Consider the following 12,158-nt stretch of genomic DNA (forward strand, 5'->3'; position numbering starts at 1 on the left):
CTGTACTGCTAAGTGTCACATCTCTAGTCCACCCAAAGGAGAACTGCTGGCTCATTTAGGAGCTCTGACCTTCCTTAACAGATATGGGGGGTTGTGGAAGGTCTGTCAGGCAAATTCTTGAAGGATGTACTTTTATATATGTTGAAATTAGGGAATGGAGGGGCCGGCACTGTGGTGCAGTGGGTTAATGCCTTGGCCTGAAGTGCTGGCATCCCATATGGGCACCGGTTTGAGACCTGGCTGCTCCACTTCCTGTCCAGCTCTCTGCTATGGCCTGGGAAAGCAGTGGAGGATGGCCCAAGTTCTTGGGCCCCTGCATCCACGTGGGAGACCCGGAAGAAGCTCCTGGCTCCTGGCTTCAGATTGGCGCAGCTCCAGCCTTGCGGCCATTTGGGGATTGAACCATTGGATGGAAGACCTCTCTCTCTCTCTCTCTCTCTCTCTCTGCCTCTCCTTTCTCTCTGTAACTGTAAATTTCAAATAAAATAAATAAATCTTTAAAAAAAAAAGAAATTAGGGAATGGAGACTATGCCAGTGTTATTTTCCAAGTACACTTGAACACTGATTCAATACTGAGTGTTAAAGAAACAACATAATAGGTTAATCCTCCGCCTGCAGCGCTGGCGTCCTATATGGGTGCCGGTTGTCCTGGCTGCTCCTCTTATAGTCCAGCTCTCTGCTGTGGCCTGGGATAGCAGTACAAGATGGCCCAAGTCCTTGGGCCCCTGCACCCATGTGGGAGACCCGGAAGAAGAACCTGGCTCCTGGCTTCAGATCAGCGCAGCTCCAGATGTTGTGGCCATCTGGGGAGTGAACCAATAGAAAGAAGATCTTTCTCTCTCCCTTTCACTGTCTGTAACTCTACCTCTCAAATAAATGCAGAAAATATTTAAAAAAAAAAGGAAGAAAAGAAACAACACTGGCGGTTGTCAGATGTCTGATTTTCTGCAAACAAGAGACCTGACAGATAGTGTGGCTGATTTAACCTTGGTTCCCCAGACCATGACCTAGGAGAGTCAGCTCCAGGAGGAATTTGGGGATGGTGAATTTATGGGGACAGGGGTAGTACATGTATAGAAGAGGGTTTTATTATGTAGCAGGCTGATGGCGAGAAAGACTATAAATATCCTAGCTCTAGGTTTGGGGAAGAAGTATTGAAGTACCCTGCTTTTGCTTGCTGCTTGTGGCTTTCTCTGTTTTCCAGGTTGAATCCATACTGAAGATATTTTTATTGACTGATATATTTAACTAGAAATGTGTATTTTTGTGAAGAAAATATGAAATATGTAGACATAGAAAGTGAAATTGTTTTTTGTTCTCTTTTGAGATAACAGACAAGTTTTACAAGTAATTCTTAGATTTAAATTTCTCTAACACTTATATCATTTTTATGGTTGGATATATTATGGTTTTGAAAATAGAAGTGTCCCGGCCGGTGCCGCGGCTCAATAGGCTAATCCTCCGCCTGCGGCGCCAGCACCCCGGGTTCTAGTCCCAGTCGGGGCGATGGATTCTGTCTCGGTTGCCCCTCTTCTAGGCCAGCTCTCTACTGTGGCCTGGGAGTGCAGTGGAGGATGGCCCAAGTGCTTGGGCCCTGCACCTGCATAGGAGACCAGGAGAAGCATCTGGCTCTCAGCTTCGGATCAGCGCAGTGTGCTGGCCGCAGCGTGCCAGCCGCGGCGGCCATTGGAGGGTGAACCAATGGAAAAGGAAGACCTTTCTCTGTCTCTCTCTCTCACTGTCCACTCTGCCTGTCAAAAAAAAAAAAAAAAAAAAAAAAAAAAAAGAAAGAAAGAAAATAGAAGTGTCCCACAAATTATCTTAAAATCGTGGTGAACTAGGTTAATCCTCTACCTGTGGAGCCTGCATCCCATGTTGGCGCCAGTTCTAGTCCCAGCTGCTCCTCTTCCAGTCCAGCTCTCTGCTGTGGCCTGGGATAGCAGTGGAGGATGTCTTAGGTCCTTGGGTCCCTGTGCCCGCATGGGAGACCAGGAAGAAGCACCTGGCTCCTGGCTTCGGATCTCCAGCTTTTGCGGCCATTTGGAGAGTGAAGCAATGGAAGGAAGACCTTTCTCTCTGTCTCTCTCTCTCCCTGTCTGTAACTCTACCTGTCAAATAAATAAATCTTTAAAAAAAATCCTGGGTTAGGACCCAACTGTTTTCATGGAACGTGAATATATTATGCTGAATTTTATTTGGAAAATAAAGTTTCCAAGAATGGGCCAGAAAATATAATAACTGTGTAATAATATATCTTTGTCCAAATATGGGTATTTAGATCTTTAGAACTAGGTAAAAAATTAAGAAACCCCATCTCTGTATGAGCATTTAGAATGTGATAAGGTAGGGTTTCAAATGAGTTTGACAATGGCAATTACAAGATTCAGTGTATGGGTTACTGAATGTAAATTTAGGAGAAAAATATGTAGCCTCAATATCAGAAGAAGTTAGAATTAGGGAAGCACTATTTAAAATGGTATGAAGGGTAAGGAGTCTTAATTTCTGTACAACATCTAAGTAAGTTTGACTAGAATGAGAACTCCTGGCTTAAAAAACTATGAAATGTTATTCTAGGTGGGGTGGTGAGCATGGCCTGCCCATCTCATCTCTGTCCCATGGCAGTTCCTGGCTGGCTTTCTAACTCCCCAATAGAAAAATACCTTTTGAGTTTTAATTTCTTTGCCTTAAAATGTAATTATTGTTTGCCATAAAATTATGGCACAAAAATAAGGATTCAAAAATCAAACATGTTCCTTGTCTGTTTTTTTAACTTTTAGAAAGAATCTCAAGGTTTCCAATTTGTCTACAAAACTAGCATTTTGCCTTAAGTTGTTTAAAAACTCTCAACAGGAAAAGCACAGCAGGGCTGTTAGATGAAGACCACTCAAGTAGATTTAAAGAGATACAAACCCCAGGAGACAGCTTCTATGGCAGCAGAAGCCAGACAGAGCTGGAATTGTTCTGAAAGAGACAGAAAGAAATCCTACAATTTGCCATAGCCCAGTCCCATCCCTGGTGATCTGCAAGCCCTCATCAGCATGCTGCTCACTACCTCTCAGGAGAGACACAACTGAGTTAGGTTGCCTGATGGTCTTACTAGGCCTGGCCTGGCATTAACAGGCACCACTTACTACTCCGGTATTTGGCTTCTTCTTAGTCTTCCATTTATTTATTTTTTATGATCTGTGTCTGGAGAGCCATTCACTACTTCCTCATTTTTCATATCCTGAGGCAACAGCTCTAAATGATTAAAACAAACAGAATTGTCCCAGAGCAGCCACTGTACCCTATACCCCTCTGTGGTGAGTAGTAGACTATATTCTTTTTCTTTTTTTTTTTTTTTTTTTTTTTTTTGACAGGCAGAGTGGACAGGGAGAGAGACAGAGAGAAAGGTCTTCCTTTTCTGTTGGTTCACCCCCGAAATGGCCGCTATGGCTGGCGCGCTGCGCTGATCCAAAGCCTGGAGCCAGGTGCTTCTCCTGGTCTCCCATGCAGGTGCAGGGCCCAAGGACACGGGCCACAGCAGAGAGCTGAACTGGAAGAGGAGCAACTGGGATAGAATCCAGCGCCCCAACTGGGACTAGAACCCGGTGTGCTGGCGCCACAGGCGGAGGATTAGCCTATTGAGCTGCGGCACCGGCCGACTATATTCGTCATGGAAGAAACTTTGAAGCAAAGATGGTAAACAGCATGAAATAGTGAATATCACCTTAATTCCATAAGTCTATTATGGTTATCATTAAAATGTTTTCTTAAAAATAGTGGCACTAAGTTTTTAATTATTTAATTCTCCCTGAATTCATTAGTATGTGATAGTTATCTGAGTGTGATAAGATGATGTTTGGGGCCCTGAGACTCTTCTAGAGGATGGTTAAAATAAATTACATAATAACACTACAATATTACTGTTTTGACATTGTGCTGAAGTTTGCACTGATGGTGCAGTAGAAATAGTAAGTAAAGCTGCTGGGGCTTTGGCATAAACCAAAGCAGTGTCACCAAACTGAACTAGTTACTGTGTTCTTCACAACCATTTACGTGGAATAAAAATAGCCAATTCCACTTGAGAATATTATTCAAGAGACTGGCATTGTGGCACAAATTATACTTTTTTTGAGATCACTGTAGATTCACAAGTAGTTGCAAAAAAGTATACAGCACAATTTCATGTACTCTTTGTCCAGTTTATCCAATAGTTAACATCTTATAAAACTGTACTACAGTACCATAATATATTGAAATATATATATATACATATGCACATCTGTTTGATATTTTGCATCATGAAATGGGAAATGCACACAAAGTTTTTTGTGTGTTGAAGTATGATAGGTTACTTCAAGGAAATCTACTTCTGTGATAGTTTGAGCTGAACTAGCCACTTTTTTATAGATACCATTTCTATTTGAAAGGATACCATTTCTATTTGACAAACTATGGTGAGTCACATCCAGATAGTCAGTAGACTTTTTGTCAAAAATGGAGTGAGTACAAACACAAAATTCTTCAAAATGATACTAACAAAATGAATTTAAAAGTTCATGAAAAGGATTATATACCATGCATTGGCCAAATGAGATTTATCTCAGGAATACATGGAAGATATGACATAAGAAAATCAATTAGCATTATATAACACATTAATAGAGAAAAAGGGGAGAAACTACAAATCTTCTCAATAGACATAAAAAGTTTTGACAAAATTTGACTCCTTTTCATGGTGAAAAAAAAACTTCAACAAACTAGGAATAAAAGGAAACCTTCTAAAATAAACAGCATCTGTGAAGAACTCCTAGCTAACACTATACTAAATGGTAAAAGATTGAAGTTTTTCTATCTATAGTCAAACAAGTAAAGGATGTCCACATTCAATACTGCTGTTCTACATACTACCACTGGGAGGCTAAGCCAGGACAATTAGATAAGAAGAAGACAAAAGGCACTCATGGGGACGGACATTTGGCACAGTGGCTAAGGTGCCACTTTGGTCACTTGTATTAGTATCAACGTGCCTGGGTTCCAGTCCTGGCTCCTGTTCTGATTCTAGCTTCCTGCTGACGTGCAGCCTGGGAGGCAGCAGGTGGTGGCTGTGTTCCTGTCATGCATGTGGGCAATCCAGATTGAGATCCAGGCTTCTGATTTCAGCCTGGCCCAGCACAGGTACTGTGGGCATTTGTGGAGTAAACCAGAGGATAGAAGATCTCTCTCTCTATGTGTCTCTGCCTTTCAAATAAATAAAACGAATACAGAACTTTTTTAAAAAGGTGTCCAGGGAACTGAATTTAGCCTGCATTCCACGTCAGAGCACCAGGGTTTGCTCCAGCTCTTAACTCCAGCTTCCGGTCAGCTAATGCAGACTTTGGGAAGCAATAGTGATGGCTCAAATAATTGGGTTTCTGCCACCCACATGGAAGACCTGGATTTTGTTTTTGGCTCATAGCTTTGGCCCTAGCTGTTGCAGGCATATGGAATGTACCATGGGTGTTCTATTTGTCTCCCTTTCTACCTCAAACAACAAAAAAAAGTTTTTAAGGCATCTAAATTGGAAAGGAAAAAATAAAATCATTGGCAATGAATCCACAGAGAAATTACCAGAAATAAATCAATTCAGCAAAGTTACTGAGTACAAGATCAACACATAAAAATCAGTTATGTTTCCATACACCAACAATGGACTATTTGAAAATAAAATTAAGAAAATAATTCCTTCTTATAACATAAAAAATAATAAATTTAATCAGAGGTGAAATACTTGTGTAATAAAAGCTACAAAACATATGCTGAAAGAAATTTAATAAATGTTGGGCATTTTGTGTTCATGGATTGGAAGACTTAATATAGGAGTTCCTCCTTACCTATAATATCACTTTGCATATTTCATTGCCCGTGGTCAACCACAATCTGAAAACATTAAATGGAAAATTTCATAAGTAAATAATTCATAAGGTTTAAATAATTTATTATAGCATATTGTCATAATTGTTCTATTTTATTATTGGTTATTCTTATTATTCTCCTCCTGTGTATAATTCATAAATTAAACCTTATCATTCAAGGAGGTATGCATGTATAGGAAAAACATAGGGTTCAGTACTATCCACATTTTCAGGCATCCACTGGGGATCTTGGAATATATCCAATATATAATAGATAATAGAGGATATATATATACTCTAATATGAATGATCCTATAATTATTAAAGAAATCAAATCCATAATTTAAAATTTCTGAAAACAAAATCTATAGTATAATTATTTCACTGGAAAATTATAAAATATTGACAGATATATTAAATCTAATTATGGAAAACTATTGTAGGAGGCAATACTTCTCAAATCATATAAGGCAAAAATTACCTAGCTTTAAAAAAAAAAAAACAGAAATAGTACAAAAGAAATAAAACCCTACAGACAGTATTTCTTATAAACACGGACAAAAAAATCCTTAATAAAATATTAGCAAATAGAAGCTGGCATTGTGGCACAACTAGTTAAGCTACCACCTGCAACACTGGCACCCTGTACAACACCAGTTTGAGTCCAGGCTGCTCCTCTTCCAATCCAGTTTCCTGATAATGCACCTGGGAAAGCAGAAGATGACCCAAGTACTTGGGTCCCTGCCACCCATAGTGGAACCTTAATGGAATTCCAGGCTCCTGACTTCATCCAAGCCCAGCCTGGGCCTTTGCAGCCATTTGGTGAGTGAGCCAGCTGTTGGAAGATCTCTCTCTCTCTAACTCTGCCTTTCAAATAAATAAACCCATCACATTTATTGGAGTGTCTGGTTGGAGTCCTAGCTACTTTGTGCTTCTGCTCCGGTTTCCTGCTAATGTGCCTGGGAAGGCAGTGGAAGACGGCCCAAGTGCTTGAGTTCCTGCTAACCTTCTGAGAGACCTATAAATAATTCCTGACTCCTGGCTACAGCCTGGCCTAGCCCTCCCTAGCTGTTTGATCTTGTGAAGAGTGAACCAGAGAATGGATGCTTACACTTTCTCCCTCTCTCTCTCTCTCTGTTGCTTTGCCTTTCAATCAATAAAAATTTTTTTAAAAATTGGAGTGTCTGGAGTCCCTGCCACTCATGTGTAAAAACCTGGATTCAATTCTGGACTCCTGGCTTTGCCCTGGCCACACCCCAGCTGTTGTGGCCACTTGTTGAGTGAACAATCAGATGGAAGATCTGTGTGTGTGTGTGTGTGTGTGTGTGTGTCTGCCTCTCTTTGCTTTTCAACTAAAATGAAAATGAAATTAAAAAAAAATTTAAGGCTTAGTATATGTATCTATGAATACTAAAATAAAGCCTAATACATATTTAATGAATGATGGATGTTACAAAGTTGAAAAGATGTTTAGAGTCCACTGGATAGGTTTTAAAGAGAAATATATTAATCTTGTTTTAAAATATTATAGATGTTAACTTAAAAATGTAAAAAGGGGTATACTATATTTCAAAATTTTTTCAAGGGGAATGTAACAAAACATTTTAAGGAACACTGCTTTGATGAAGACCAAGCTTAGGTGGTAGGTATTTTGCACAGCAGTTAAGATGCCTCTTGGGATGCCAGCCTCCCATACCAGAGTGCCTGGATTTGAGCCCTGCCTCTGTTACTGATTCCAGCTTCTTGCTAATTCATATCCTAGGAGGTAGCAGGTGGTGGCTCAAGTAGTTGGGTCCCTGCCACCCAGGTGGGAGACCTGGATGGAGTTCTTGGTTCCTGGTTTCGGCCTGGCCCAGGCCTGGTTGTTACAGGCATTTGGGGAGTGAATCAACAGAAGGCAGATCTCTCCATCTGTCTATCTCTGTCTCTCTACCTTTAAACAAACACATAGCATTGTAGGGCAGCAAGCTAAGCTGCTATCTATGACACCAGCATCCTATAAGAGTGCCTGTTCAAGGCCTGGCTACTCTGCTTCTGATTCAGCTTCCTGCTAATGTGCCTGGGAAGGCAGGGGACAATGGCCAAGTACTTGAGTCCCTGTCACCCACATGGCAGACCTAGATGGAGTTCTTGGCTCCTGGCTTTGGCCTGGCCCACTCTTGTCTGTTACAGCCCTTTGGGGAGTGAACTAGCAGATGGAAGATTCATTCTCTCTCTATCCATCACTTTGCCTTTAAAATAAGCAAATCTTTTTAAAAGAAATAAAAATTTTAAAAAGGTCAAAGTTAGTAAAGAAAAGATGAAGCTTAATAAACTATGCATTGAAGGGTACTTCATGGGCATATATACTAAAGTCAAATAGTGTTGCCTCTTCTCAGGAGGCTAATGACTCTTAGGAGTTTTGCGCCTAAAAGGGCACTGCCATGGTGTCTGGGACCACACAAGGGCCACCTGAAACTGGCAGTTATGTACTTACTCCCTTAGGGCTTTTGCTGTCATGGTTCTAGCAGATGACCAGAGGGCCCATGGATTATGGGCATGAACATATTTCTGTATATATACGAGGTATGTTGTTTTACAGATTTTTTTGTGAACTACATGTTTTATATTTATGTGCATATTTACATATCTATCGGTTTATGTTCAGATAAGTTGTCACACATCTGAATCCCAATTCCCCCAGATAAGAATATTAATTGATGTATTATGAGGAACAAATGTGAACATTTACATGGGTCATCACACAGTTTTTGGATCTTAGAAGTTATGCATTGGGGCTGGAATTGTAGTATACCAGGTAAAACCACTGCCTGTGATGCCAGTTTCCCATATTGGGGCCAGTTCGATTCCTGGCTGCTCCATTTCCAATCCACCTCCCTACTAATGGCCTGGGAAAGCAGCAGAGGATGGCCCAAGTGCTTGGGCCCCTGCACCCATATGGGAGACCTGGAAGAAGCTTCTGGCTCCTGGTTTCAGATCAGCTCAGCCCTGGCTGTTGCGCCCATCTGGGGAGTGAACCAGTGGATGGAAGACCTTTATCTCTTTCTCTCTCTAACTCTGACTTTCAAATAAATAAGTAAATAAAGAAATCAAAAAGCAAGTTACTCATTAGATGCAAATTCTCTCCCACGGAAATTAACCATGAGTTTTTTATTTTCATGCATTTGAAATTTATGAGTTGTATGGTGTGGTTCTTCATTTGCATTAATTCTAGGGTATAGATTTATTTTAAATGCCTCACTAATCAATGCCAAGTAAAATTATGCTTCATCCTTCCTCCATAGGCAGAGCTATGGAAAATTATGGATGGTCAATCAAATAACTAAACCAATAAACCATTCTTGGTTTCTTTGTTCTTAATTTTACTTCATTTTCAGTTCAGACAAAAACTCACTCCTTCAAATAATCAATAGCTGATACATAACAGTTTACAAAAAAAATCACATTAACATAATTCTAACACTTCCTAGTGATATTGAGAGCTGTGTACTGATAGGGACAATTAGTGATTTTTTTTTAAATAGTGTCTTATTAACTACCACACTGTTATAATACACTTTAAATGTACAATAAGGTAGCCTTTATCATAAGAATAAGAAATGAACAGAATTCCAAATTTTTTAAATAGGTGAACTGCTGCAGTTATAGGTATACATTTAGGACGATTGTACAGCTCTTACAAGACTGACAATTAATGATTTGCTACAAAATATATTAGATAACATCAAGAGGAGAAAAATGTATATTTTTAGTAAAAATCACAAAGTAGTAAAAATACGAGTACATATGAATAACTACATATTTAACTAAATAGGATAAGCTTTGCTATTAAGATATCTTACTAAATTTGCACCATTTTTTGGCATTTAATTAGAATTTCCCTGTAAGGAAATAATATTGTTAAGAAAAATTTCTAGGATGAAAAATTATACCTGGAAAATTATATTTTCCAGCAAATTTTAAAAAGATATGCTGATTGCTTTCCTGTCACCTTTCAACTCCACGCATGCCTTTCTCTGTGCTGTGATGCTGGACCTGGGATTCCACTGAAGACATTTCCCACACTCACTTGTCAATGGTTTTTTGTTATAGTTGCCTTAGTCTACATTTAAGGGAGATTGCAAAGCAAAAAGGGGGGAGGAACTAGCTTCCTGCTTTCCATTTCTGTCCGTGTCTCTCTAGCAACAGAGGAGGGCAATGCCTTGCCTGCAGACTCCTTCTGTTCTCCCAGCCCTGGACTGCAAAATCCAGTGACTGCCGGCCAAGTTGAAATAATTTCTCAGAGCTCTTCCATTCTGGCAAATTCATCTCTTCCTCTTTGTTCCCTGAGTGTTAGCTGCTTCCTGAAGTTAAGACCTTTCATGTTCTTTCAGTCTTTCAACATTATGTAACCAATTTCCTGTAATTAAATCTCTTTGACAATCCCTATGTGGGTGTGCTGTCTTGGCTAATTGAATTCCTGCTAATACATCTGTGTATATATGTGCGATTATGGGTGTAATTGTAGGACTGTGTCTATGTATGCGATTGGTTGAGAATTTGTAATTGAATGGGAGATCATGAGCTTGACTATATGGGACCTAGTGGGCGATTGGGAGGCACAGAAAGAGTAAAAAGTGATAGAATGCTACCACTGTTTTAGCAGTGCAATATCTTCCTTGGCTGGCATACTTTGAAGACCACTACCTCACTCTATGGAAATGACAGAAGTCAAACTAGTGTTGGACTTGGTAATATAAGAAAAATAAATAGAAGACAAAAAGCCTTCCTATGACCAATTACTGATATATGAAGAGGCAGTTGTTTGTTTGTTTAATGTGGGGTTGAGTGCCCTGGTCTTCTTTTTCTTCTTTTTTTAAAAAAATATTTATTTGAAAGGCAGAGTTACAGAAAGAGAGGGAGAGACAGAGATCGCTCATCCAAGGCAGTCTTACATAGCCAAAGTATGTTCAAAGCTATACCTTGCTAGTCAAGAAAGGAATATCTTTGGCCAGTGCCGCGGCTCACTAGGCTAATCCTCCGCCTGCGGTGCCAGTACCCCAGGTTCTAGTCCCGGTTGCTCCTCTTCCAGTCCGGCTCTCTGCTGTGGCTGGGGAAGGCAGTGGAGGATGGCCCAGGTGCTTGGGCCCTGTACTCACATGGGAAACCAGGAGGAAGCACCTGACTCCTGGCTTCCGATCAGCGCAGCGGTGCTGGCCATTTGGGGGGGTGAACCAACGGAAGGAAGACCTTTATCTCTGTCTCTCTTACTGTCTAACTCTGCCTGTCCAAAAAAAAAAAAGGAAAGAAAGAAAGAAAGGAATATCTTTGAGTCTGTAGCATCTCACTATGAAACATCCCAGATGATCTTTTAATTGGTCCAGTACCAAGCCATAATTATCATCCAAAGAACACAACTAGTACATTTCATTAAATGAACTAAACTATTAAATCTAGAGTCTTAAAAAAAAAAAAAAACCTTCTGAAAGTAAAATGCTCAGGTTCACAGAGCAAGTAGCAGTCATTTCAGCCCCAGCCCCAGTGGTCAGCCTCCTTTTGTCCAGCACTCCCCGGCCTTGGCTATTACAGGGCTCTCTGGGGCAGGGGATTGAGTGAGTTCTCCAAAAACAGATTTTCAAAGAACTTCCCCTGGCTTCCACACATACCACGGACTGGGAGTTTGACTTGGGTGCGCACCTTCCGGGAATTCCATGGGGGTGGGAGAGAATTTTGCTTTGTTTGGAATTTTCAGTCAGGGGGTTAATTTCCTGTCCTGCAGCCATGGGCGGTTTTCTTCATTAGAGATAAAAGGTGAAAAGATGGAAAGAAAGGAAGAACAACACCGGAGCTATGAACTATAACTCTCTCTCTCTCTCTCTCTCTCTCTCTCTCCTCTCAGACTCCTCCTGAAAGGCAAGCCCAGAAGCGGCTCCGGTGCCTGTCTCAAGTAGACTCCTCTGACTTCTAGGACAAGAACAGTTATTGAACACGTCAACCCAAAGTCGGACAGACTCTCTCACGCAATCACGATCACTCTCACTTTCTCAACGTGACACGCCCCAAATCTGTCACACTACCCACAATCACGTCGCCCCGTTGGTGTGTAAGCACAAAAGTGTGCAACATTTACACACAAACCGCCACACCTGAGTTCAATAAAGTTAGTTACCCAGGCGTTCAGCCTCACCGCTGCCTCAAACACAGCCGTGAACAAAGCAAACCGCTTTCACTCCAGCGCCTAGCTTCTCACACAAGCCCTCTCCACCGGCACTGACCGCGGACGCCTAGGGCGCAGGCGCACG

At 40.9% G+C, this 12,158-nt stretch overlaps 1 long non-coding RNA gene across 1 annotated transcript; it reads right to left on the reverse strand.

The window, feature by feature from the left end:
• Window positions 1-2,640: 2,640 nt before the first annotated feature.
• LOC138846484 (uncharacterized) lies at window positions 2,641-12,136 on the reverse strand. The gene is made up of 3 exons (XR_011384001.1): window positions 12,026-12,136; window positions 5,857-5,902; window positions 2,641-2,962 (listed from the first exon to the last, which is right to left on the reverse strand). It is a non-coding gene; the product is annotated as an uncharacterized lncRNA (long non-coding RNA).
• Between the last annotated feature and the right edge of the window lie 22 nt (window positions 12,137-12,158).

The sequence above is a fragment of the Oryctolagus cuniculus genome, chromosome 18 (assembly GCF_964237555.1).
Source record: "Oryctolagus cuniculus chromosome 18, mOryCun1.1, whole genome shotgun sequence".
Taxonomy (NCBI): Eukaryota; Metazoa; Chordata; class Mammalia; order Lagomorpha; family Leporidae; genus Oryctolagus; species Oryctolagus cuniculus.